The sequence below is a fragment of the Rhopalosiphum padi genome, chromosome 4 (assembly GCF_020882245.1).
Source record: "Rhopalosiphum padi isolate XX-2018 chromosome 4, ASM2088224v1, whole genome shotgun sequence".
Classification (NCBI taxonomy): domain Eukaryota; kingdom Metazoa; phylum Arthropoda; class Insecta; order Hemiptera; family Aphididae; genus Rhopalosiphum; species Rhopalosiphum padi.
In genome coordinates, this window is record NC_083600.1 from 42655904 (window position 1) to 42682020 (window position 26117).

Consider the following 26117-nt stretch of genomic DNA (forward strand, 5'->3'; position numbering starts at 1 on the left):
GTGTAATGTCTCCGTCCGTAAAGCAAATGATGCAATATGAGTCACTATTTTATATTTATATTAAAATATATTTCTAGAATCAATATAACAACAATACATTTTCATAATAAATAATCGTAATTCTCTTAAAATATACCTAATATATTTGTAAAATTATAGTTGCATAAGTTAAAGACAATGGACCTATAATGATTTAATATGGTATTGGTATTTATATTTTTGTGATCAATATACATAAATAGAATTTGCGCTAAAGTTCCAGTTTCAAGCTGTAGCTGGGTGAACTTTAACGAAAGAAAGAAAAAGTATTTCAAATTTTATTTAAAGTTCTTTTAATAATATAAAATAATATTCTAGTTTCAAAATGTATTCTTCATACTAGGTTGAAAATATATATCTTTAAATGAATAAATTATTTTTTAAACATATGTTTTCAATAATTATTTAATTGAGTAAAATTAAGCAATAATACAAATATTAAAAAAAAAACTAAATTATTGAAAATATCCATCATAAAATTTTTACTGATAAGTAAAACACACTCTAAAATGAATAATTAAATCATTATCCTTAGTCAGTTTTGATCAGATTATTTTTTATGATTTGTATTGCTGTACATTCTTAGGTTTTTTATTATTATATTAACCACTGTAGGTAAATATAATTATATATTTAACAAAATCCATGCATTTTTAACAATGGATGTAATTATTATGAAATGTAATCATTGGTTAATTGTTGAACCAATACTGCATTAACCACTTGGTATCTAAAATATTACAGAAAAATGAAACATTAACACAAACTGAAAATTAAAATAATAATACATATGAGTTATTTATTTATTAAAAATCATTTAGATTTAACAAAATTAAATTATACAAACAACATAATAAAGAACTTTATTGTAACGAATTACACCAAAACCCATGTTCATTGTTTTCGAATTTACCTTAATTTTACTGTAAATCTTTTAATAATATATTAGTGTATTGTACGACCGATATGAGCATTTTTTCAATTATATTGAACTTGGTGCTAAATTATTGTGAAACCATGAAACTGATTACAATAAATCTTACATTAAATATTCCATTTGATTGTTCCGCTGTGTTATGATATTGTTCGATTTATTATTCTAGCCATAAATAAATGTACATGGATATTCCAGTATTTATGTTTGTGTTTTAAATATGAAGTACCAATTTTGATACGTAGAGAATACCGAATTGATTTTATGGCGATATATTGAGTAGGTATGTTTTTTTTTTTAAGGACGTGATATCACAGTTTAAGATAAAATCAGTGCCCTAAAAATGTTATCTTGTATTGATTTCAAAATTAAACACATATACCGATTTTTTTCTAATTATCTAGGAAATCCGAAATTGTTTTATTATTCAATAATACTGTTATATAATAAATGTATCATTATATTTTTTTCGTGTTTTTTTTTTTGTGTGTGTATATACGAAGAATTCTTGAAAACGCACATTTAAGATAAAGTTATTTCTTTAATATTTTCAACAGTTTTTCTAAGTGCATTATGTGTAAGGATAAATTATTAGGTTATAATGTTATAACAACAATTTTAAGGAGTATATATAAATGTGATTTTTATTGAGCTCAAAACAATTCAATGTATATTATTGTACTAAAAAAAAATAATTTCATCCAACGTTTTCATATTCATTGGTTTATACTTTTCCTTATCTTTGGATAACGACGTATTTTTTGTTTTTCGATCATTATTTATTTATTCTTGTTTCTTATCTTATAGGTTTCAGTAAAGAGAAAACAAATGGTATCATTGACCGTTTATTTACTTTGGTATCATTCGAACAACTTTCATACACAGAAAAATATAATGTTTTCAAATAAAAACTTCAACGATATCTCGTTAGGTTATTTTTGTTCGTAGTATAATAACATTATTGATGACTAAAACTTTTAGTTTGAACAACTACATATAGGTTATCTATATACACACTATAAAAATAAACCATTAAAAAATTATTTTTGAATTTTTGAAATTTAAAAAACTTTTTATTATCGTTATAATATTAGTCTATGTTTAAATTTGTTTTATTACACCATGTGTTCACATAACAAGAAGAACAATACGCAAATGTAATTACAAAAAAAAAATAAAAAAAAAATAGAAGGATATGAATCACAGTGTGGAATTCATTGGAAGAACTTTGAGCATTTATCTGTACGCGTTTGTTTCTAATATCATATTATAAAAAGGAACAACAAGACTCAATTCTCCAGGAGCGTGTACAATAAGTCGATATATTGCAGAAATTATAATTATCATAATTATCTATTAACTTTTAATCATTCTTTATTATTAACTTAATGATATTTAATTTAATATATCTTAAATTAAATTTACAGTTGCAACCAGTAGATATATAGCTATAAATTTAGTTCAATACTTTAGCAGGCATACAATTATAGTTTTTTGTCTATAGTATTTTTTATCGTTAAATTGAATTTTTTCCAACATATTATAACACTAATTTTCTATTTTTGATACTTTTTATTTTGTGCACACTTTTATATTATTAGACTCATTTACATTTTCTGACACTAAATTAATTATTGTTTTTAATCTCATTGGAGAAATATACATTGGAAATTGTAATTTAATTACATTTTATCGTGAACCTTTACTTTTGTAACAGAACTATTTTAATTTTTTTCTACAATATCAAAATCGGTGAAAATCAGTGTGTGTGCGTGTAACACGCATTTCATAGAAGAATATACAATATAACATTAGCTGATGCGTGTATTTTTCTAAATTTTTTCGTAAAATCACTGTAATATTATACTACAAACACATAAATGTAACACATGTCACATAGAATATTACTTGCGTAGGTGACTATGTGTACCGCGATGAATAATAGTGGACACGCATCGATACTGCAGGTGTATGTACCAACGTGTTAATGCAGCAATGCGACAGACGCGTATGTCTCGTATGTGGCGCACGTCGGTTTTCACGACGACGACGACGGTCGTGGTTTACGGAAGTGGTCGAAATTTATTACACCACGACGTAGGTAATAAATCACGGTGAAATTCCGTTTCCCCGTCTATTCTAAATCATTCGATATTTTGATTACAATAATTTGTTGTAAATTATATTTAAGGTACTTACCGTTTAGCCTGATAGTCGTCGGACAAGATTGCGCTTCGAAATATAGCTATAAAATACGTATAAAAAATGCAGTGGCTACGCGATTTAATGTAAATACCAAAAAAGTTGGAAGAGCAATTTTTTTAAAATTGCAAGTAGAGTAATAACTAATAACTACGTGTGACTGTGAAAAATTGTAGAAAAATTTATCCAGATAAACAGAAAATATCTACCACATGTATACCACATTACATAGCCTCGATGTAGGTATATCAAAAAAAAAAAAAAAAACAAACCGTATCAAGAAGTTGGCAGGTCATGAATTTTTTTTTATTTTTTTCTGAGTTCTATGATTTTCATCGCCCATTCATTAGGGTTTCTGCTAGTAAACTGGCCAAGTGTTAAGCAATAAAATAAAAGAGCATTGTTGCTCACTAAATTAATAGTGAAGTGAGGTGTTGAACTAAAAAAAAAAAAAAATGAGTAGACTTGGCCACAATGTAGATAACAGGTACTTTTGTAGGCTGACTACTTTTGCTAAGTGGTTTTTAACTGGGTCTTTTTTAACAGTTAAGTTTTGGATGAGGCTTTTATACTTTCGTAAATAGATTGGATGGTATGTGTTAATTTCGTGATAATTGATGTCGAAAACCATCGCCTGCACAGTGTGCATGCAATGAAACGTATTACAGTGATTACAATTTCCGTTTTAGATTTACATTATTGACACATAAATTACACTTAAAATATTTATAATATTAATATGTGTATAATGTATATACTTGAGTTCGATATTTCACACGAATTGTAACGAAAAATTACGATACAATGATCAAAAATCATACACCAAAATCTTTGTTGTTTTACATACGGCTTTTGAATAGTAATAGTAATTGTACATGAGAAAATTAAGGTTAAAGTTGCTGTGGTATAATATGAAATGAAGTTTAAATATCATTTTTAATATATGTCTGTCAGACACGTGACGTCGTGACACGTATTGCGTGATATATTAATATACAAATCAGAAATCATCATATTTTCAGGTAATCGTAAATGAAAAATAAATGAAATGAAACTTGAAAACCACATTGAGCTTTTCTGAGAATCGGTTTTAAAATGAAATGATTAATAGTTCTCAAATTTAAAAAGACAGCGCACATTTTCTACACACATTCACAAGTAATCTACCAAAAAGTAATTTTTACAAGAGTAAATCCCAACTGGATCTCAGCGAAACTAGACAAGAGCTCCACACCGAACTTATTAACTAATCTGCTTTTCATTCCGTAACTTAATATGAACTCATATTCTATAGGATATAAGCTTAAACTTCCAGGTACTTAGGAAAACTTATTGCATTATATTATGTTATATTATATGTTATAATATACAAAATGTTTCTGAAATGTTATTGATTTTTTGTTTAAGAAAAATTACGTAGCATGTTTTGAACATTTGCATGTAATAATATAGCTAAATTATACTTTATTTCATTAACGTATATTATTGTGATGATTATTATGCTGTAGGCAAAGTAAATGATTGTGACGTGGTGTTAGTGTTTGACAATAACGGTAACTACCGTAGACTGTAGTATTAAATGTTCGTGTTAAATTATAATTATATTTCTTAATAATCACTTTCTTTAGGCAAAACGCGTTTTATATTTATATTAGTCGTGGACATTATTAAAATAAATTTACTAATACAAAATGATCATACACGATTTTAAAGTCTCAAAAATTCGTTTAAATTTACTCGTGAAAAATATTGTACCAAAGAATACTACCTATATCGTGTTACATATTATTATTAATATTATTTTATGCAAGAGAAATAATAATTTTTGCTAACTTTTGATTTTCACGTTCTTCTACTTGATTTAATATTATTTAATTTGACCACTATAATGGTTACGGTTCGTCAAGAATATAGAAGAAACATTACACACCTTTTCACTCCGAACCGCATAAAATTACCGTTGCCATTATTACTTTACAAAATACGAAACACGCACTTGGAACACCGCGCAGACCTATAAAATAATATACACGGTAATAATTATTATCTCACGACTCCTTTGCGGAATGCCTACAATTGGAACGCAAACGATTCATACCCGTTTCACTGAAAAAAAAAAGTTTTTATTTTTCCGCTCTTTTGTGACTCGACGTCGTAGGTATTCGGTAAACGCGTATAGATTTTTATTAGCTATGTTAAATTATTTATATTACACCACAGTGGGATTGTGGTAAGGAATATTAACATTGTAATATTTGTATATAATTTTATAAACGGCATTTTATAGAGATCAATATCATTCGCTGTGTAAGCTACAAAATTGAATCTCTCTTGACAAATATTACGTGACGTACATTAATCAAAATAACGAAAAAAAGACGTTTTGAAAAACAATTCAAGTTACGACATCATTATATTATTATAAATTAGAATTATAATATGTATAAATGTATAATCATACAATTCAACTTAATAATGCCCTAGTTCACAGATATTATACAATATATAGATTTTTATAAAAGTATGGAATTGATATTTACACAAAATACACTTATATAATATTATAGCATACATGATTTAATAATGATAAATCCACATAATTTTTAAAAATTTCTCTTGAATATCTTTGCAATTATTTTAATTTGATAATCCGCAAAATTTCCCGGTATTTCTATTTACAATCTTACAATATAATACAAACTTAACATTATTTTACATCGGTACACAAATTATTATTAAATGGTACTTTTAATCTAAAGCTAATAGTATGTAGAACAATATAACACACAAGTTAAATAAAAATATTATATTTTATTTTCATTTATTATTTTAAATATAATATTTTTATGTTATTAAATGTATGATAAATTGTTTACATTATATAAATATCATAACCATTTTTATGTGTTTTGTAGTAATAACAGAATTGATTTTAAATAAAATTGACATTAAATAAATAGCTTACAAATATAAATATAAAAATTAAAAATATAATATGTCAAACTAATTTATTGTGATCGTGGGAGTTTTCCGAGTCTTCCGATAAGAGTTCGTCATATGGCAGCCGGACGTCTTTATATTGTTTTTGGACCCAATTTCGCAGTGTCCGACTACTTCTGAATAACAATATATATAATATATAACAATAAAAGATTATTTCGAGATTTTTATTGATACTTGGAAAATGAAATAAATTTCATAAATAACATGTAATAGGAGTCCAAAAATATTGCGCAAAAACACAAACGAACTTGTCTCTTTATGTGGCTTATTGGTGATTGACTCCAGTTGTTATCCAGGAATAGACTTATTTTTAACTGAAAATAAAAAAAAACACACACGAAGAACTATAAATTCCATTACAGTTATTTACGAAGCCATAATACATCCAATGCCCTGAAAAAAAGCAGATAAGGCACATTCAGTTACTGCTTCAAATTAAATTATGAATCGTTAATTTAATACTTTATGTAAATTATACTTATATCATATCCAATATGATTTCAAGTATCGAAATGTTTATAATACATGTGGAATTTAACGACAATTATGGCTTTTTAATTCAATTTACGGTTATATTTATTCATTGAAAATGTTAAATTAAATGATATATCGATCAAGTTTTTTTAGTTTAAACGAGAATTTTGTATTTAATGTTTATCTCATGTTATGTTGGTTTGTAAAATTATATATGAGAAAACAACCTACAAATATGTTTTATTAAATACGTATATTATACAATATGCTAATTTATGTGTGTAATATATTTTAAATACTTAGCAAAGCGATGTATGTACTTTGATGAAGAAAAAACAAAATTTAATGAACTAGAAACAGTTAATTTATAAAAACTATGACTTATATCAAAATGAAATAATATATTAATAATAATATTTTCTATATAATCTAGAACAATTTATGAACAATTTTTCTTTAAAAAATGTTATGTTTTCGAAATTATTGTTTTGTTAAGAAATATTACACTTACGAAATCGTCAAGCGTTATTTTTGCATAAAAATAGTTTAAGTACCTAGTAAGAAAATTAGAACAAATACCTAATTTATGTTAATAATAATATAATAATAATAAAAATATGAGGTATTATTCATTTGACCGTTATGATAATTTGAAATTTGAAAACTGAGATGCAACTTAAAACTTAATCACGCAAATATCAAAATCATGTTTATCAAGTGTTTTAAATGATACCATATTCAACATAATTAAATCAATGTATTATATATATTTTTTTTAATATAATTAACACCAATTAAATATTAGAATATTAAATTCAATTTTAGATGATTGGTTTTTTTTTTATATAGGTATATATTTTTAATTGTATTGAATTCATACAGTTGTATAATTAGTTATCAGTATAATTTAATTAATCATAATATCTATATTTAAATAAATTCTAATTAGTACCATTTAAACTGATTAAAATAAAATATTATTCATACAATTATTATTTACTTTTATAAACTAATAACATCTGATAATGTAATTTATTTTTAAAATTAAGGCAATTTATAGTTTTTTAATTATATTAAATAAACAAGATATTATAATAAATTTACATTTATCTTGTGTACATTTTTCGAGAAGATCAGGTGCAGCACTTTGTAATAAAATCCACTAGGTAACCATTATATTATTATGTTTTATATTGGCGTTAAAATGCTGCTAATTTAATTATTAACTTGTGTGTATTCAAAACCCATAAGAACTAAAATATTGTAATACATCAGGTGCGTGTATTAAATATAGTGGCTTGAATTTTTGTAAAATATATCTAATTTTTAAGTTAAAATATCAAAAAATCTAATGTTAAATTAAAAATAATAACGCTTATTGAATCCCATTTATGTATTATTTTCATTGAATATAATATTAAATTTAATAAAAAATAAATATACATATTATACTCACTGCATTTATGTTAAATGTTCACAATTTTTTAAGTTTTTGATTGATCTGATCTAATAAATGGTATATGATTAACTTACTTTAAACGTACAAAGTGAGAATAGTGTTGTACACGTCTATCATAAAATAAATAAATGAACATTATTTTGCTATATACGTTTAGTTTAGTGTATTAGACCTGTTCAATACTTTTATCGGGTAAATTTAAATGCGCATACAAGAATATAAATTATGAACTAATTCGATTGAAATAGATAATTTTGGAATAAGTGAAGTTCAAAATCATGTTGATAAAAACTTGTTGATTTAAATTAAATAGGTTTAAGGTACATTGTATTGATTTTTTTAATAAAAATGTTTTATTTGAATTCCAGGGTTATATCTAGGCCATTCACGTACAAAACACAAAGCGTAGTTAGTACAATAATATAACCGCACTCAATAATTGTGTACAGCGGTCTATATAGATGAATAGCAAGAGAAGGCAAGTAAAAATTCATATTTTTAACACGTTTGATTACACAGTAAATACTTTATGATTAATAAAAAATTATAGTTTGAGTACATAGAAGTCTTGGTTGTATTTTTTTTTTTGGTGGGGGGAGGGGAGTTGTAGTTATTTAAATAAGCGTATGGTTTCAATAACTACCCAAAACGAGATTGCTGTTTAAAATTTAATTTGATATTATATTAAACTAATAAAAATAATAATAACTGTTACATTAAAATAATGAAAATCCATATAATAGTAGTATAAGTATTCATCTGATGATTAAATAAAAAATATGAATACATAATAACCTTCTTTATTCTGTGAATAAATTTAAATAATAATGTAGGTACGTATAGTTATTAATATTGATATCAATAAATGAATCATAATAAACTTTTTTGGTATAAAAATATTTATCAATAGACTAGACAATTGTTTAGATAATATGTCGCACGTATATTATTAAGTAATACACTTAATATAAATATTAACTATATTTTAGAAGAAAAGTTAAAAATTTAAATGAAAAATGTAAAACATTTTTATCAAATCTATTATTTGAAACAGACTAGCTTTTAGTTATTTATTTATGTTTATAAAACTCTTTGCATTATGATTAAAAAGTGCCCAACGTATATATACTCAAACTTTATAGAGTTATTATTTGTTTTTTCGTTTTATTTGTTTATGCGATCTGATTTAAAACAACTCAAGGTGTTAAGACAATAAACTAAGGAAAAATTTTTAACTTTCATCCATTGTCAACAATCGACCGACTTGAAAATAAAAATTTAGAATAATAGAAAGATGTTTTAGCGATCGAAGATGTTTAATTTTAGGAATAAATTTAATCAAAAAATTATATTCCAACAAATAAATGCTGATACTCAAATAACATTATCTAGTATTATAATTTATAAAAATTAGTCTTACTGTAAATAAACAAATATATTTAGTACATACCTAAATGTTTGTAAATTTTTATATTTAATTTTTTTAAATCATAGTTTGATGAATATATCAAAACCATTATTTTTTAGATTTAGTAAAATACTAAAATATAATGAAAATCTATTATATGGTTGGCAAAAGTTTAAAAAGTATCAGAAAGATTGCTCTGCAAATTTTATTTATTAATTTCGGTCACTATATTTAATGAATTATTAATTTAATAGTCTTATGTTCAATTTAATATGTTACCACATTTTATTCATAAATTATCTATGCATATAACATTATAGAAATTATTGAGAAATCCGTCGTAAAAAAAAAACACTTTATGTGTTTGATGACAGCATAGTTAATTATTATTATATTTACATCTGTATAATTCTGTTATCTCATTTTGATATTATATTTTAATTCGTATTATCTAACAATTTATTTTTGAAACAAATTTTTGGTTCCATTTACAAATTATTATATTATTCCGTATTAAATAACGATATAATCATATGGTACAAATACTCGTAATATGCATTTACAAATGGTCGTCAGAATAAGTTATTATCTAAAGCGCCATTGATAAAAATGACAAAATACTTGGCATGTTACGTCAGCCAAAACCTGATTTTAATTACTGAAGATTACAACAAAAGTATAAGTTCGGTTTAAACCATAATACTAAACCGTTACCTTTTGTTTTCGAATTAATTAAACTACTAAACGTATACAGCCGTTACATCATTTATGTGTGCACACCGAGCCATCATATTACAGGGATTTTAAAATAATATAGATTGTATTATTCGTCTGGTTAATATATGTTATGGTCGTATTAACATTGTATTTTAGCATTGTCTATTGAAATAAAGGGTAAAATGATGGGGCCATATTATTCTGGTCGTTACACCAACTGGTCACCAAAACCAGTGTCATAATAATACTATCATAATAGAGTTTCGGCACATTATTTATTTCTAAAATCAATGTTAATACAATAATACTGTATAATATACTTCCGAAATGTTCATTTTTTATTATTATTGTTGTTCGTAGTCATGTATAATAGAGTCCAAGACATTTCTCAATTTTCAGCTTTTATACTCGTAATAAGTATGTTCATATTTTTAAACATCCCATTAAAAGTAATATCGAATAGAAATGTTTCATTATAGTAAAGGCGCAGAAGTTAAATTTCACAACTCACTGATGTGAAAAATATCATCATTTTAATTATAATAATTATAATATTCATACATTTTGTTTCATTTAAAATTCAAGAAATATATCAATGAAATAAAATGTCAGTGGTTATAAAATAATTAGACAATATTGCATAAATTATATGTATAAACTATAAATGGAACTCACCAGTAAAATATTACGGTAAATTCCCAACATAATGTCGAGATATATTTTTGATACTGTAGTATCATTTATCACCGAAGTACTAAAATATACTTGAGTTAAAAAATCTCCCACAACTCATTTAGTCATTATTTTTATAAGAAATTCCTAAATAGAAAATATTCAAATTATTGTTTAACCATTAAACAATTCGCATCTTCAAACAAATAATCCTCCCGAAAAATCTGCCAGTGACGTTTAGGCGTTGTTTTGAAATATTTTACTCTGCCGTTGGAAAATTACAATAGGCTAATAGTTTACTGTTATTCACACCTACGCACTTCCGGTGTGCCTACACATACATACGAACATGAGCAAGGAAATATAAACTCAAATAACGGATGATTTACCTTGCCCCGGTTCAATCTGAAAGATAGTTTTTAATATTTTTTAAGTATAACAAACTTTTAGATGCTTTCACTAGGAATAATGTATAGCAGTCATAGATAAAGAGTCATGAATTATAAAATATTAGCGATGTCTGTTGATACTTTAAGGTACTATAAATATGTTGATTACAAATTGATTCTCTAATATATTATTGACAGGCAAGACCAGTCGGCTTAAAATATATATATCCGAAATAATTTTTTTATCAGTTATTTTTTTATTATTTAATAATAACACAACAGTCTATAAACTATATTTATAATAAAAGTTATAAGAATAATATGCAATAACTCGTGTTCGCCGCAATTGTATAGAAAAAAATAACGTCAATATTATACGTTTAAATCTGCAATAAAAATATATTTGTTTTATCGTTAGATTAAAATAAAAATGTGTTAAATTATGTGAAAAAAAACACGTTTATTAGTTTTAGTTGCTTTATCGTATCCATAACAATTGAAATGAAAAATAGTATTTTAATATAAATAAAAAAAATCAACAATTCAACATGGACATTAAATTTATGAAACATATTTTATAAACTATAGATTCGATTATGAATGCAATTTTTATCATCTTTTCAAATTTATAAATATATAATATTTCTATCCTAAATCAATTTAAAATAAGACTGATATTCTCATACCTGATGATTGTTTAAATTTCTTAGAATATGTGACACGGAGTAATGTATAGGCAATATAGCTACTTAATCATCTAAAAACATTTTCAAATATCCGATAATAATTTATTTATAAGCTCCAATACGTGAATAATCCATTTTTTTTCCTATTAATGTGATCTCTTTATAATAATAATTAATATCGAAGTAATTTATAGGAATTGTTGAATATTATTTCCCAAAAAATCATCTATGATCTAGGTAGGTTAATAAATAGAGATTTTTCGTTAGTACAATGTGTGTGTACGATATGATTAAAACAATAAGATATTTTATTTTTACTTGATTGTCAATCTTATATCGATATATTGAAATTAAAAAAACTAAAATTATTAGTATTAATAAGCGTGTTATTATAGGTGAGGTCGCTCGTGTCGATGGTTAGTATCGAACTGCCTGTTGTGTGTAATTTTAATATATTATGTAATGATTTGGTTGTGTCGAAAAATTGTGTATGTTTTGTATTGGTCAATCCCGTAGTGTGTGTGTTTATTGTAAAGCATAATATATAACGAATAATAATAATACGTAAATATGTATATTATTTTCATAATAATGTAAAAATAAATGACATATAATAAATGTATTTCACTGCAAGTACTGATATTCAAGTGATTAAAAATAAAGCTCCGTATTGCGTTTTAACATTTACTTGTCCCAGGCATAGTACATATAATGAATAGAGAAGCCTCGATACGTCGCTCAAATACCTACTTAGTATTTTAATAAAAAAATAAATATGAAGTGTACTTTTCCGTTTTAAGAGAGAATAAAAATTGTGTTTAAACATAATAAATGATAACCTAATTAAAAAAAAACATGGTTGAGATTATAGTTTTTAGGTTGCTTTAGGTCGAACTCATTGAAAATCACTTCTATAAGTATTTCAAATTTTGAAAATTGTAACAATTTATTTTCGTTAACACCAATACATTACTAAAATACTAACATAGTTTTAATGACATAATTAAATCATTCAGTATATTATTCAGTATATTGTTGAGCATATTATTTTTTTTATTTTAATGCAATACTCAATTTTAATTATTCAGCTTAAAATTAATTATCCATTTATTATTAATTTACTAAATTTACAACTTAAATAATTTATATTTTCTGTCTTAAGTAATGAAAAATTAATAAATTGTAAAAACTATTACAGAGTTAAAATTTTTATGAACTAGGTCAAATGATAATTATTTGATTAAGTACTTTATACCAGAAATGTATTATAAACATCATGCAATTTATCTATTTTTTTAGGAATTTAATAGTTTATTCATAAATAATTTTCTATTATTATGTTTAGGAATATACTGTATTGTTATGACGTACTTCTGTTTAAATGATCTATACTAAAAAATGTCATTTATCTAAAACATATTTTAATAAATCTCTTAATATGAATTTATGATACCTGGTAATTATTTTTTTCTCTCATTATTATCACGAAATTATATTTAAAGAACAGTATTACTAGAAAAATTCAAAAATTTGTCTTGAAAAAAACAATTATGTTGTTCAGCGTATTAAAGTAAAAAAGTATATTTGTTTAAATGCTGAAGTACCAATTATTATTCTTTCGTTTAACACAAACATTTCAAACCACCAAGTCATTAACCACTACTTGGTTCTTTGCACACAAAAAAATAAATTACGTAGCTTTACATTGTTATGGGATTCATGTTGTATTTAAAATGCTTTTGGTGACCTAAACGATCTACTGAGCAATGAATTCAGACTGTTATGGCTTAATGTCTTCTCATCCTTAGATCATTTGGTTAAAAAACATTCCACGGTAATATATTTATGAAAATGTATCATTTTCTTTATTTTTTTTAAAATTGTATTTTAAATAAAAAAAAAATCTATTTTCGTAAGTGTAAATTTAAATCATATTCGATTTGCGTGGGGTAAAAATTTATTACATAAAAATATAATTTTAAAACATTTGATTTAAAATTATGTAACAATATTTTTTCTGTTTTCTTTTCATAGAAAAACTTTATAACTCACACTATAAAACTTACATGTAAAAGTGTAATGTATATACCAAGTTAATTTTAAATACACGTTGAAATAGTATATTCTAGTTTTTTTACTAAAATCGCATGTTACTTATGAGTTTATGACTTTTCAATTATATTTTATTATTTTCAAAATTTAAAATCAAAATATTAATAACCAATTAAATATTCATTCATTTTTATCGATACCGGTGGTATTTTATGTTATGTGTTTTTGTTACTAAATCATAAAGCTATGCATATTCATATCCATTAATAAAAATTATAAATGCATAAAAGAAATAGTGTGTATTGCTACAGCAATAATTAACATTGTAGTTCTGAATATTTTTTTTATAGTTAGGTATATTTTAAAAATGGAATTTACATTTACGATTTCATCTATTATTGTATTAAATGAAAAATCCACAGCTATTTCTTCAACCTCAATATTGAAAAGTATTTATTATTTATATTATTATGACAAGATTGACTCTGTAAATACACACCAAATAGCTATGCCACATAAAATATGTAAATTATACTTTATGAAAATTTAACTTTGTGGATAATACAACAATAACACGTGTTGTTCTTAGAATCAAATTGTATAAGAATAAAGCAAATTGAAATTTAATGTTTATACGAATAAATTCAACAACATGTATATTTGATGAACGATAATACGATTAAAAACTACCATAAAATAAATGTACTTTTATATATTGGGCTTTTATTAGATTAATAAGAGTAAGATATATTATTCACGTTGTACTTGTATACAACTCAAAAAATAGGTAAGTACTTGGTATGTACATTATATAATATATATTATTATTATGTTATATATTATGCGATTATTTTCCTTTCGTATGCCTTCCATAACGAATGATTTATGTATATAAATATAAATAAACATAAGTAATAGGTACAATAATAATTGTAATAACTGTTTAAATAACACAATTACTTCATTAAGTATTTATTTGCCTTTTTTATATAATATACATATATAGATATATAAATAAATAATTTAAATTATTCGATAAAAACTTTCGCTCATACAACTGACAACTTAAATATAAAATATTTATACGAGTTATTATTCCGTTGGCTTTAAATTTTTAAATAAACTGAAATTAAACAATAATTACTGTTGTTCAAATAATGTGGTATAAATTTTAAACTATTTTGTTTACAAGCTTTTAAGAAAAAAACATTGCACGTAATAAATACTTACTAAGTACTAATAAGTATGATTTTCTTTTATAATATACGATATGAATTTTTACAATTATTCAATATAGTTTTATGTATATCTAATGTGACGGTTATAAGTGCTTAGAAAACAAAATATAAATAGATTATAAAGATAATCCTCAATACATACACCTTGTGTTGGCAATAAAATTCTATGCAAATCACACTATGTATTTTGTGATTTTATGAATTAAGCAAAATAAATAACCAAAGAAGAACGCAATTAAAGTCGTCTGTTTCTTAATTATTTTTTTTCAATTATTATAGCCATTAGAAATTAATGTTTTTATGGCTATTAATAAATTATTGTATATTTAAATTGTGTTATTAACTGTTAAGTAGCAAAAACTGCTATTATTTTTTATAATATTTTAACTTGTTTTTTCTTCAATAAACTTTTATTTAATATAAATCATAAGTTTTATTGATTGATTTGGACTTATTATTTGTTTTTCAATTTCATAATAAAATATATTTTACCAACTTTTACTATAAATCAATATTAAAACACCATTATAATTCTGTCAAATTTAATAAACGATAAATAATTATTTAATTAATCAAAAATAACCTACAAGATGCTATTTTAAAACATTTGTGTATATTATATTTATTTCAGTTTTTAAATGATAACCAATATTATAGTTGTTTGTTGTAAAGAGACATTTCAATAGGTATATTTCACGGAGTCGAGATTTGAAGAAAGTTTTTAAAAATTATAAGTAATAGATCGATTTATTCATATATACACGGAATAATATGAATAAATACAAAACGATCTATAATATAAGATTTTGACTTAAGTTTAAAATTAGATTCTACTCAATTTCATAGATCAATTGGCATTTGTCATTAACTGTGTATCCAAAACTTCGGCTTATTCATTGATTTTACGTACTTTTATATTATTTACAATAACAACACGATGGCTAATATCAATTTAGAAAAATGTATTGTAATTTTTTAGCAACATATATTTATGAATGCGAAATATAATATAAATTCTGCAGCGTGCACGTACTACGCAATGTCAGAATATGCAAACATATTAGCAGTAAAGACCGGGGAGGTGAACTTTCGATTTTGACGATTCCAGACGTTGTTTGCTAGAGGTGATTTTGGAAAATAAGAAAAATCCTTCGTACACAATGGTCAAAGAGGCGTAGGGTCAGGACATGAATAATGTATTCCATTAATATACAGCATTTGGCCAAAATACACATGACAAAATACGATTACATTAATCAAACGAAAATGGACCATAGGTTTCTTATACGACCAAATAAACTGCGGTTGCAAAATATATCATGTATGTATGTGCGTATGCGCATGTATAATATTTATGTATTGTGTATTTTCCAATCGAATATGTCTCCAACAGGACATAGATTGAAAGGAACACTTAGAGAGGACAAATCGAAAGGATAATGGCAATGTCCGTGTGTTTTATTATTATTATATGTTTCCCCTTCCTTACGATGACGTAGGAATTTAATAATTTAAGAGTTTTTTAAGTTTTTTTGTCTACTATCTGCAACTATAACAAATATTTAAAAAAATAATATCACTAATTTCGTTTCAAATACCAGTCCAAAGTGGTTAAAAATAATCGAAGAATAATATATTGTGATTATTTTAAACGTAATATAGTGAAAGCCTCAATAGTTATATAATATTTTTCACTTAATACAATATTAAATAAAATATCTATGTATGAAAAAAAAATTGATAGATCCAAGCAATGGAATATTCACCCAAAAAATTAAGTAGAAGATTGGCCCGTTTTTGATATATGAATTTTATCTATTTTTAATAGAATGTCGTATGTATTAATTGATTAAACTCGCAATAATTTCAATTAGGTATTAAGATAATAATTTTAAAAAAAAAACTTAAATGAATACAATACATATTATATTATTTCGATTCGTTTTATTAATTATTAATACATCGTGGTTAAATAATTGATAATTACATGTTGTAAAGTATCCTGTTGATTACGTAAATATATATATATTATCATAACTTCTGGGCTTAACTAACCGGAAATACGATCCAATCTGTTAAACCCAGGAATATGAGATAAAGAAAATGTAAAAATGAAAATCCTTCATCTTGAATATCGGGTTAAAATCTGGATAAAATAAGTTTTCTGCTATAGGTCGGCTTTATTTTATTCTCTGGCGAAACACTAAATATACAAGCTAAATTTTACTGAAGAATTAAAGTGAAAAGTACATTTTGTTTCATAGAACGCCAAATATTTATATATTGGTGCATTGGGCCAAACACTTGGTAGTACATAGATCCTTAGATGCATGTTGAAACTTTGCACAGCCTTAAATGTGTTAGTGATCGACAAATAAGCTTTATTTATAACAAATGAAACTAATTTAATATAATCGGATAATACCAGTTACACTATAATTTGTCATATATCAAAATTATTGATAATACTAAACTAATTGTGATGGTTCTATAGCTCTATTTGTCCTTTAGGTTTTTGGAAAACAAAAACGCATTCAATAACAGCTAATGAAACAATAAATAAAAAAATTACGCACTGAGGATTTTTTAATGAGTGATTTAATGAGTGGTTTAACTTACACATGTCTTATATTATATAATTATAGAATAATAATTAAATGTCATTTTTTAAATGTATTTGTAATTTTTATAAATTAATACACTCACATTTCTAATTATTATTATATTTCATCCATATGAAGCTATAAAAAGAAATTAATCAAAAATTGTATGATTATTATATGTTTAATTTTATTTTGGTACAAATAATAATAATAATAATAATAATAAACTCATTAAAAAGTAAATATATACTAGTTGTTAATTTAATGAAACTATATAACACTTAATAGTAAATTATTAAAACATAAGCCCTATATTACTGTAGTTAAATATCTGTTTAATAAAAACTAATGAAACCCTCTCATTCCCACAACAAAAATAAAATGATAAAAAGAACGAGCTCTGATGAAAATGAAAATTTATTAGACAGCTATAAGTTCCATTGAACGATATTAAATAACGGTGTAGACGTGTACATACAAACATTCACAACAGTGTCTACTAAGTGTTATTCTCTATAAATAGTATGTTTTTTTTATTTTTATTTTTATCAAAAAACAACCTCTATGGGCCCTTTAGAGGTGAGCCAGGTTTTTATTATTAATAACACTTTTTTTTCTTTACAATTTTGGGATAACACATTTGTCATGACTTTGGGTCCTACCGTTGTTGTTATTCCCATGTATCCAATTTAAAGTGAACTCTTTATTGGCTTTAAGAGTTACTCAATTCACCATCTGTATTTTCATACGTATGTACATGTTACTAATAATAAAATGTCTAGACCAGAAAAACAGTAGGTACTATATAAAGCCAACTTACTTTGTAAGCATAAACAAATGGATAGGTCTGGTTTTTTCATCGATGAAATTGCTTTTAAATAAAATACACAAGGATATTATAGTATTGGCATTTGAATATTGGTTTCCATATATTTAATATAACATGCTACCATGGTCTTATTAGTTATTTTTGTTTTTATATCTAGCAAATATGTGATGTAAAATCATATAAAAAACCATCTAACCAGGTTTCAGTAAAAATTTAAATGACAGATTAAACATTTTAAAGAAACCTACTTGTAAAACGTTTTCAAATGAAATGAAATGTATAACGAACCACAATAATTATACGAAACGTTTTTAATTACAATTAAAATATAACAATATACATTTATTATAATATTCTATATACATGCATTCAAATTATATGAATCATATTATTTAAGATGTTTTATTTTTATTTTTATAACTTCTGGTACAATACGCCTGTGCTTAGTTCATATTGGATTACAAACACACATTAGCGATTATCGTGTACTGCATAAGTACTCATCACCAGTTATGTTTATTATTATTAAAGAGTAACTAATTAACTTTGTAGTTATTTTTAATATTTATTTTTAATCCGTGATCTCTGAATAACATTGTTTTTAATGCATTTCAACTCAAGATCTTCACTTTAATCTTTATTTTAATTGCATGCAGAAGTCGTCCAAAATTACATCATTATGCTCTGTCTATTTCTTTTGCTTGAATATTATTTTTATTTATTTCGATTAAACCATTATCTAATTATCTATATATTTTTTTTTAAATTTCAGTCGTTTTCTCATCATTGATGAAATAATATTATGTAAACTTCCGAATTTATTGCTCGACAATACATATGGTAATTATTAATCAAAATTGTATTTCGTTCAAATACAGTACCTACTTATAATCTTCTTGATCAATATTACATTTTATTAATTTAGTAGTTATTGAAAACAATAAGTGATTATAAAGTTGTGACTTTTTTTTATTCAATAAAACTATTAAAGTATTAATTTATTAAATTTAATAACTTAAACATATAATATATACAAACTGTGTTCTATTGAGTTTTTAATTGTTACTATTTTTTTATTATATCATAATTTTTTTGTACCTATATAATATTATAAATAGCTCAAAACAATATTATACTAGAGAATTGTTGTCAATTATTGTACCTATTGTTAAATATATATATATATTATATAATATTAGTTATATATATTATGATATATTCATATTTCCTAAGAGACTTATCTTCGTTATAATTTGTGTTTTTCTTTTTTATAAAACAACATTATAATGAAAACAACTTGAATTTCATTGAATGATATAATTACATTTTTAATTTATGTTTTAAAAAAAATAACATATATTATTTCGGTTTTTATTTCTATATATATTAAGTTTTGAAATGAATCGATGTACGGATTACATTAAGACTTAGTTGAAACGATGTGAGTTTTATGTAAAGGATGAATCGAAACGACAGCTGAATAAAATCTAGATAACTTTGATTTCCATACTTGATAAGAACTGATGTGACATATTTGAACAACATAAAAGTATTTTCCAAAAATGTATTAAAAATCATCTATTTTCACAGTATAATATTATCATGAGAACAATAGAAATTCAGATTGTATTTTTTTCGAGTAAGCCACAATTTTCATTCTCATAATGTTATTTGATAATGTTTACACAAGTATCAAAACAAAGAAACATTGCTAATTAAAAATTTTCCATATCATTTTGATTAAAACAAATTTTAGTATTAATATGCCATTCTCGTATCATATAAACAAAACTGGTCATATATTAATTTTCAATTTTAAAAATGAATAAGTACTTATAACTGTATGTTTGTTGTCGGTATAAAAGTTTTTGTTGTATGTTTTGATGATCAAAGAAACTTGCATTTACAAACGTCTGCAAACATAAAAGTATCGTTCTTTAACATGTCAATAATAATAATAATTATTATTAATTTTTTTAATGTGCTGTGCTATGTTTGTATGTATTTTATACAATATATATTATTGATTGTTGGCCAATCTAACAAATCGGTATCATATGCAAAACGTACGGTATTCAATTTTCTTTGAAATGTCTCGTATGCCATCTCACAAAAATCACCTATACTCGCATATGCCTATAACTTTTTAATTTTCTACAGCACGTACCACTTTGCAGACGTGCTGTCTGAACAGATCGTTTATTATTTGATGCCTCTCAGTGTCTTATGATTGGCTCAGGTGCGTGTCAATTTAGACCCTAACGATGGCAAGGTTTTGACATCGAACGGTTAGCATCGTAGTCGTGCGTGGTATTCGCGTAGTCACCAATCCACACACGTGTCGTCAAAAATGTCCGATGAAATAGTGGCACTCGCGATGTGTTCGCTTTAAATATTGTATGACGTTGACAGTTAAAAATACTACGTATATGGGATTATGGAAATCGTAGTGCAAAACGTGTAGAACGTGTAGACCTACAGGCAGAAATGCGGCTGTGAAAAAGAGTAAAGTTGCTCGGTTGATGGATAAGCCCGTATAGTTGAATCCGAGAAAACGGATGTCAACATTAAGTGTACGAGCGTGAAGAAAAAGAAAAAGCATTCACACCATGTATAATGACATAAACAATCGACCGTACTTAAACATTTTTTGTCCGAACGGGATAAACATTCAACAGTTTTGCAATAGTTTAGTAACAATAAGAGCCTTTCCTGGTAATATAATATATTAAATAAATTTAATATTATTATGACGGATATTTTACCGAGAAGAAAAATAAAAGTAATAATCTCAAATCCATATTTTAATATTCTATTTATAGTCTATTGTTGCCGTTTTTCAATAATATACTAAATCGAAATTAACTTAAGATTATTTTAAAAGAAATATATATATATGTATAAGGATGTAGATAATGTCACGAGTCGTATTCAATTTCAAAAATGTAGCATGAAATATGATTGAATCATAGTGAACTTGATTTTTCAAATTATTTTATTTTTAAAATATTGTTCAGGACTGAGAAAATAAACTATGGTAATTTTTTTTTTTTATTTTTAACATAAAATATATTAAGAATCACAAATAAAAAGAAAAATGCATCATGATCAAAATTGTCATTTAAGAATCAAAAAATGTAAAATAAAATTATGTATACATGTAAAATGGTGCATACATTATATTTTATCTTTAGAATGGTATGTAAGAACATTCAGAATACATTATTTTTTAAATGCAATCTTGAAATTTACTTTCAGTTAATATAATAGTATATACTAGTACTGGAGACTATTAAGCTTACATGAATATATTTGATCTAAAGATATTAAGATATAATATATAACATTACATTGCATAGTGATAACTGATAACATCGTTACTCAAACATTTTTTTTTCTATATCTATACTTAAATTGTGCGCTTTAAATCAGTAAATATAATTTAAATAAGTAATAATTTATGTTTCACAAGGCTGTTAGAAAAAATAATCATTCGGAGGCAGTTTAAAATTAAATCATAATTTAAATACATTTTAATAAATTATTTTCATCAGTTTTTTGATAATTATGCGTTTTCAGTTTAGTGGCTGCAAATTTGATTTATTACCTATACGCCGTAACAGATAATCATATTAAAATTAGTTATTTAATATACAAAAAATGGATTTAAATGGATTATATCGACAGGTATTGTATTTTAGTACCATATTTGAAAAGAATAAAAACAAAAATCCTGAAATTTAAAAAAATAAAATTACCTATTTAAAACAAAAAAAATAATATATATCTAAATATTCGTATTAAATTAAAATATCCTATATTTTCATTTAAAGCCAGTAACTGCCTATACTATACGTATCAATTTAAAAAAAAAAAAAAAAATAGAAGAGGAGTATAGTACACTTAACACTTTTTACACGTCCAAATTATTATTTAATATATTAAAATGACACACGGCACCAGTTCGACATTGGCCATCAACGCGAGCGAAATCGGCAGTACAATTATTAGCAGCCATCTACCAAACTGTATAGAATATTTTAGATATATCATCATTACAGATATAGGAACCGAACTTGTCTTATTATCGATAACCACCTCATACACAGTGCTCTAACCCCCAGCTACGGAAAACTCATCCACAAGGAATAGAAAACCTTGCCAGGATAACTAATATCGTAACAAGGTTCCTTCGACCCCGTTACAACGGACAATGGACTTGTTATATGGTCTGTCATATTTTAAATAATAACAACGTGTCATCGAAATAAACGTTTTTGAACTAAGAAATTAAGGGAATATAATAATTCAAACTGAATATAATATATGTATATAATATTGTCTTTGAAAGTTTATGTTGTTTAAATGTTCGTGTAAAAAGAAACGTACCTATTTAATAAAGAAAAATTAGTGTTGTTTACGTTTGTCTCTACGTATACGTCATTTACAATATGCACGTATTGTTAATGACTGTACTTAAATACAGCTTCGCATAATTTCATGTACGAAGAACATTAAACAAAAAAAAAAAAAAATCATACATGCGCGCAAGCTTGCGGCGCGATCGTCCTCCTGTATAAAAAATAAAAACAAAAAAAGGTCGTATAATAATTGCCGCAAAGGTTTTTAAAAATCCGACATAAAAGCAAGGTCCGACATAAAAGTACAATGGGCAATTATTTGAAAAGCGAAAAACTACGCCTTTTTAGGCTATTAACCGTTACAAACGAGACGCGAGAACAACTCGCGCTATACTATTACCCTTCTCCAGCCATCATGATCTGCCCATGATAAATTGTCCGGTCTCGGTTTTAGGATGTTTATAATGTGAAACCCGTTTTGGAGGGAAAAAATATTGTATAAACAACAGAAATGGCTTAAAAAAATTGCCTCTCAACACGGTGACTGGCAGATTTGATGGCGAAAACAAGGCAGCTGTTTAATTTCGCCTTGCATGTGTATATACAGGGCCTATCACGATTTCCACCATCTCCTGTGGCCATCCATCTTCTTAATGAATTACATCTGCCATCCGTCCTGGACAACTTATGGCCTCTTCCCTCATAAAACTCATCGTTGACCCGTGTAAATGAATACGAAAACATTAATTTGGTTGTGACAACCACGAGGTATGTAATAATATATTTATACACACACACACACACACACACACACATATATATATATAAACGCATATACATGGACACATATTTTTGCAAACCACGAAAAAAAAAGCGTGCGATGATAACGATTTGTGCTCGAAATGCAATGTGAGTTTTAAAGTTTGTTGTTGAATAAAATATAAATAACAACTTTTAAAATGCATCTATACATGTATAGAGTCACGGATTTTACATTTAAAACGAATTAGGACGATAATAATGAAAGCTGCGACGTAACAAATACAATTTTCATGAAAACGTATTATTCTCTGTAGACATTGTCAAACATTATAGGTTATACGATTTGAACGCAGCGTAGTCTTGTTAATCGAAGAGAAACAATAGTATCCAAGAATTGTATGCATTTCTCCAATCACTTTATAAATGTGATTGAACAGTTTTCAAAAGTCGATTTGATACCGTGAGAAATAAAAACGTAGACGCCAATGATAATAAAAATTATAATTTCGATTACAAATATTTTTTTTTTGTAGTGCATATTAATTTCGTTTTGATAAGTTTTTCTTACTGTTTCTTGTTGAAAAAAAATATTTTATCTTACATTGTTAGTTTACTCTTTAGTCCTTTAGTCTATACGACAATATAATAATTATATTTCGCTACGTTTTTGACGTGTATGTGTGTAACGAGATCATATTTAATCGACCCATTCTATTACGATTAAATTTGGATATGTATTATATTACTTACTTAAAAAATATACATATTATATTCATACATAATTGTCGATAATTTAAACTCATATTTTCCAGTAATAAGTATATATATGAATGGTTGATTTAATGGTTTTTTTAAGTTAATATAAATACGTTTTGATTTACACAATACATAAATAACTAAAACAAATAAACTGAGAATGTTGTGGATAATATTTTTTTATTAATCTTTGATCTCTATTAACAACTTTCTTTGAAATGTCCATTAGTTACATTACACATTGTACTACCATATTATTACTGTAATTTAAAGCTAAACATGTTACGGAAAATATACTCAACAACTAAAAATTAAAAAATTAAAACAGTGGAATGATTTTTATATTATTTGAACAGGAATTGTATTATATAATTTAACATTTGATTTTATAAACTTAATAATTAAATTGTTTTTATCTGAGTTTAGTCAAGTTATTTGGGAACTTTGACACTGAGTTGATGCTTATGGAACTTTTAGAATTCAGTTAGGATTTGCTTTATCGGTAACCTGATACCACAGACCTTGCTGGGACGAGACAAGGGTGTTTCGCTCTAAATTATAAATTGTTGTTAATAATGCTATTATAATAGTAAATATAATATACAAGTGAATAAAACACAGACCGGAAAAATGTAATATTAGAAATAAGCAATAACCAAAAACTGTTGTGCATTTTCAGGTGTATACAAACATCTATGTTAATAATTTAAATTAATAACACGTTTTATTAATATGTAGTTACCTTAGATATTTTTTAGTAGTTCAGTTAAATAACAACACAAATATATTAAAGCTCTATTGTAAAGAAGGTGTAGAATATTGGTTATTGAGTATTTCACTGTAATGGATGTGTAAAATAATTGATAAACAAACATTAATTTTACCAGAGATGGACCATCATCCTTTAACTTTTACTGAGTATATTTTATATTTATAATGCTAATTATTAACTATTATAGTAATTTATTTTACTATAGATAATACGGTTGATAAAAATAATTTTTGCCAAACACATCATATTTTTTATAATATTTAATATTATACAATGTATATTTATATCATATACTACTTTTATTAACTTTTGAGTTAATACCGACTTACTATAAAACGGCGTGAATAGGTTTGTGGTATAAATAGCTTAAAATGAATCTAAATATTCTGAAAATCGCATAGTGTAGTAGTAAATAATAATATATGTAGTGGTGAAAAGTTTTAAATCCCTACGAATAATATTTTTGAATTACAATAAAATAACTAAGATCGTTATTTTTTGTACCTAATTTTGCATTATTTTGAACTTCTATAAAAAAAAAATGTTTGTGAAAGTAATTTTAATAATTTTAATTGCAGTTAAAGCATCTTATATGAGATTTTATATTACATTTTTAAGTTTATTGATTAAGACTAAAAATGTATAACAACATTTTAATTAAAAATAAGAAATAAAGAAATAAAAAAAATTCATATGCTTATAAAGTTATAAATAATTAAATTTTTCTAAATATTTTGAAAACTTCATCTAATATAAAAATA

At 24.7% G+C, this 26117-nt stretch overlaps 1 protein-coding gene across 2 annotated transcripts in view; it reads left to right on the forward strand.

Annotated features, from left to right (window-relative positions):
• LOC132929489 (uncharacterized) overlaps window positions 1–26117 on the forward strand; it is a 160191-nt gene that overhangs the window by 60424 nt on the left and 73650 nt on the right. For both annotated transcript variants that reach the window (XM_060994871.1, XM_060994872.1), the window contains one exon: window positions 8480–8589. The gene's annotated coding sequence lies outside the window, so the exon portion shown is untranslated. The remainder of the gene's footprint in view (window positions 1–8479; window positions 8590–26117) is intronic.